This window comes from Capsicum annuum, chromosome 11 (genome assembly GCF_002878395.1).
Source record: "Capsicum annuum cultivar UCD-10X-F1 chromosome 11, UCD10Xv1.1, whole genome shotgun sequence".
NCBI lineage: Eukaryota > Viridiplantae > Streptophyta > Magnoliopsida > Solanales > Solanaceae > Capsicum > Capsicum annuum.
Genome location: NC_061121.1, coordinates 19,558,833 through 19,564,107, shown reverse-complemented (window position 1 = coordinate 19,564,107; position 5,275 = coordinate 19,558,833).

The following is a 5,275-nucleotide window of genomic DNA, read 5'->3' as shown; positions in this document are numbered from 1 at the left end:
ATGTATACATGTATATATGTTTTATAAATTAGTATATAACTATATATATAGTGTGTGTATATATTGTAGTATATTTTATTTAAAGTAGTATGTATATATATTGAATGATACGTATATATGTATATATCTTCTATAGACGTATATATTTAACGTATACATGTGTATATGTTTTATAAATTAGTATATAACTATATATATAGTGTGTGTGTGTATATATATATATTGTAGCACATTTTATTTAAACTAGTACATATATATTGAATGGTACGTATATATGTGTATACATCTTCTATAAACGTATATATTTAACGTATACATGTATATATGTTTTATAAATTAGTATATAACTATATATATAGTGTATTTATATATTGTAGTATATGTTTTATTTAGAGTAGTATATATATTTAACTAACGTATAGTCGTATACACGATTACATGTGTAGTTGTGTATATGTATTATGTGTATATATTTTTTAAATTCTAATGTAGTATATACTATATATAGGGTATATATATTGTTTAACGTATTTAAAATGTATATAGGTGGGTATATATAGTGTATATTGAAGAATTTTTTTTTTTTTTTAGCTGTTTTGACCGGATTTTTAACTGGGTTTGACCAGGTTTAGGTGGATTGGATCGGGTTGGGTTAAGTGGGCCGTTCAGGGTGGTTTTTAAAATTTTTACTGTTGGGCCCGAAACCGAATCGTCTCGTTTAACTTGGCCCTGATCCGGCCCGGCCCACAACCCGGATAAAATCACGGGCCGATTCTGGGTTGACCCGGCCCAGTCCACTTGACACCCATACCACTATTTGATTTTATTTGTCACGTTTTAACTTGTACACTCATTAAAAATAATTACTAACATGATTATTTACCCTATTAATCTATTAAACGATATTTATTATTGTGTCTTGAATTAATTTGGAGAAAAAAGCATTTGACCATGCTTTTTTTTTTTACTTTATGTCAAATACAACTCTAAGTTGATGCTTGATCATGCGAATTCCAAATACAACTCTAAGTTGATGTTTGACCATGAGAATTTCAAATAAAACTTGAAGTTATATTTGAAAAAGTGAAAAAAAAATATTTTTACTTTTTTTCATTTTTTTTCTCTCACAAATTTTTTTTAAATAACTCCAATTATATTCATGAACAAACACATTGTAATTTCAACTCTAACTTTAAAAATTTTAATTTTTATGATCAAAGTCCATTAATATTAAAAATAAATAAAAAAATTATTCTCTTAATATATAAAAAAAATACAAAAATAAAAATAAAAATTTAATAAAGAAATAAACAATAATTACTAAAAGCAAACGGAGGGAGTACATACTCCCTCCGTCCCATTTTATCCGTTCCAAATTTTCTAATTTGATGTCCCATTTTATTTGACCTTTTTTACTTATCAAGACAAGACAATTTTTTTTCCCATTATACCTTTAGTGTAATTGATTACTCCTTGTTATTAGTCATCCATCAATATTGGAACTAATAACAAGACACAATTAAGAGGGGTAAAGTGGTTAAGTTACATTACCAATCATTATTTTCTTAATAGCTGTGCCATCTCAATTTGGGATAGGTAAAATGGGACGGAGAGAGTATTTGGGTTATTCATTCAAAGTTGAAAAGCGGGGAAAAGGAGGCGGAGACAAAGGGATTATTAGCCATCCATCAATATTAAAACTAATAACAAGACACAATTACGAGGGGTAAAATTATAAAGTTACATTCTATTTGCCCTTTTCTTCTCCTCGTGTTTTGAGCCTATTCTAACTCACTCTATTTCCCATTAATGCTCCCCCTACTTTTATTTGCGCTCACACTCTTTTCCTTCTTTGACAACAAGGTTATTAATTAGTTTTAGATTTATTTTCTTATTTATATCATTTTGATGAAATGTGTTATCTGATATACACGATTAGTAACAAAGCTAATATCTTAATTAAGGGAGTGTAAAATAAAAAAATATAAATAAAAGAATTAGTTGAAGGGGGTTCAACGTCTACTATATACATGAAAAATAATTTTAATTTTGTATAAATAATATAATTTTCTGCCAAAGGAGGTTCGGATGAATCCCCTCACTATTAGCTAGCTCCGTCCCTGTACATGATGGGATAGCTGGTTAGAGTTATACAGGTATTAGTTACGTAAATTTTTAAACTATAAGTCATAATAATTTTTAAACTGTAAGTCAAATATTATAAGTATTTATTTTATTCACGAATAAATAATTTTTTATCCACCTACCAAATACTATATAAGTTATACATAATTTAATACACAAATAACTTATTTCATATTCCGCTACACGACCCCTAAGTTAAGATCACAAATTTTAAGTTTTTATGCTCCTTTATCATTAATAACATTAATCCATAACAAAAATTTAACAAAAGGCAAGGAACTTCCTTTCAAAGGCAAAATCTTAGTTCTACCTTGGTGGTTGCTCTAAGAGACGGCTTAATGGAGTTGGTGACCTAAAGCCGAACCACAAAAAGAGGCCTTACACTTATTTTGTGTTAAATTATGGAGGAAATCTCGGAGAAAATGTAAAATTGTCCTTAAGTGATCTATATAAGTCATAGATTCAAATCATGAAAACACCCTTTAGTGCTTGCATTAACATAAGCCTCAAACATCACATTACTTAAGATGCGATTCTTTCCTGAACTCTATTAATACGAAATATTTTATGACTGCTAATATTAATATTCATATACTAAAGGCAACAAACTTAATTTTAGCTTCCTGGATCAATCATACAAGAAAGAGAAATAGCTCGCTCAAGAAACTGGATGACCAAGTTAAATGTTTGAAACATAAGATAGAAGAAAATTTACTGTAATTTACTTACTCATTAGAATAATTTCAGCTAAGTAAAAAAGAGCATAAAGTTTAAAATCTTTTGTTAATAATAATTTCATCAATTATATATTCTCTTTGTCTCAAATTGTATATCGAGAATTCTAAAATTAGTTATCTCAAATTATTTGTCATTTTAGAAATTCATTATAAAATTAATTATTTTTTCTCATTTTATATTTAATAGTAATTGTTCTTAAAGACAACAAACACCTTAAAATGACATATAAATAATAGTATAAATATTCAATGAATCGAATTATGTCTTAAGACATAAATAATGATAAAATAATCAAGCACTTTTGATCAATAATTTCTTAAGAAGTGTGTAAAAGAGAAACACACTAAATAATTGAAGATGGAGGGAGTATCGTATAAAATAGAGTAGTAATACATAAGAATAGTTATTATGGGACCTTTAGTATGTTGGGGCCTGAAGCGGTGGCTTCAATGACTTTACCATTGAACCGACCCTGATTGCTCTGGAACTTTTTGGATTTCTTATATTTGATCCATCTCAATCCCCAGTGACAAGGAATTTAGCTCTAATCTAATCAAGGAGTTCACCTTGATGGTCGCTTAAAAAAGGCCTAGACAAAAATCTTAAAAGATGTAATTGGTACGATCGGACCTCATTTGTAGAATTATACTGTATATATCGTCTTTGTGGTTCTACTAGGCACGACACATGCATCGTTTCTTCAATTTTGTCCACTTTTTTAATTCCCTTCTATCAAAATATAAAAAAAGAAGGTGAGTTAATATTTTATTATTTGTGTTTGATCTCTTCTATCACTGCCTAACTCGTTGTCATCTACGTTGAGAAAAGGTTTGATACCCCTAAAGAGAATAAAAAAAGGAGCAAAGAATCTTACTCTTAAGTCTTAACCGTGCTTTTCAAAGCTTCACTTCACTACTTCGCCATTTTGGCCAAATAAAATTCTAGCAATGTTGAATGTCATGGGGGCCGGGAACCCATGGGTCAATCCCTATAGTTTTTTTTTTTTGTTGAGTTTCGTCCTTAGGTTGATTCATATTATTCCAAAACGCTTTCAACTTGTATAAATTTATTTCTCCACCCCAATGTGAGTTAGTATACCCCCTCAATGTCCTATTAACTATCAATTTAATTCCGATTGGCGTTGAAATTAGTGGGATTTTACAATAATATGGTATAATTTTAACTAAGAAATAAGTGATTTGGGATATTATATAATGTACATGTATGGAAACATGTGATTAGTGTATGATCCAAAATATAGCTTCAAACACAATGCTCCCCCAAAGTCCAAAGATTGTACCAACGGTGAGAGAATAAACTGATTTAGGATGCTAATAATGAACATCTATGAAAACATGTGATTATAGTGTAAGATCCAAAATATTTTCAAATGCTCAACTAACTACGAAAGGGAAAGAGACAAAGGAGTTTGACTGTAGAATTATTTATTAATTTATTTATTTTTAAAATAACTTTCATTTTATCAAACAATCGGTCCTGAAAATTTCAAATTAAACTTGAAGCTATATTTCAAATTTAAAAAGTAGCTTATAACCTGTTTCTATATCACTTCTCATTTTTTGAGATTATATTGTAACATAAACGTCATCTCAAATACTCTTTATAAAAAAATATAATCAAACACAATTTCTTTTTTAACTCAATCTCGATGGTTCTAATTTTTGTGGGAGCAAATTAATGGAGCCAAAAGAACAGAGATATGGAGGATCTTTAGGGATGTCATATTCTTTGGACATCTTCACATGTGACTATTTTTTTCGCCGCATTTATCGTTTATCTTGCTTGTCCTACTTCTCTTCTTATTCCATTTTATATTTACTTTTCTAAAAATATAAATTATGTGACGTGACTGATGAAAAGAAATAATTTTTGTAAGAAATAAAAAGTTAAAACCAAAAAAAATATATGAATCTTGTCTTTGATTAGCCCAACATATAAGATTATACGTGATATATTTGTTATTATTAGTGTATTTCACCTTCAATACTATAGAAGAAAAGTTTAAATCATTCATCGTCTAGCTATCTTGAGAGAAAATAATATAGGTAATATGACATGGCGAATGTCGAGTGTAATTAAGTTATGGTTTGAAAAGTGATAGTTTAGGTGTGATTTGATCACTAACTCAAAATAATATGTTCAGTGATGTAGCGTACAAGTTCTGGTTTGTATGAAGACAGTAATTTTGGTTCATACCATGTATAAATAAATGAAAAAGGTACGAATATACCCTTGAACTTTAATAAAGGGTACGAATATGCTCACTGTTACACTTTAGGTACAAATATATCCTTACCGTTGATGAAAATGTATATATATACCCTTGAACTTTAATAAATGGTACATATATATCCCCCGTCAATGAAAAGGT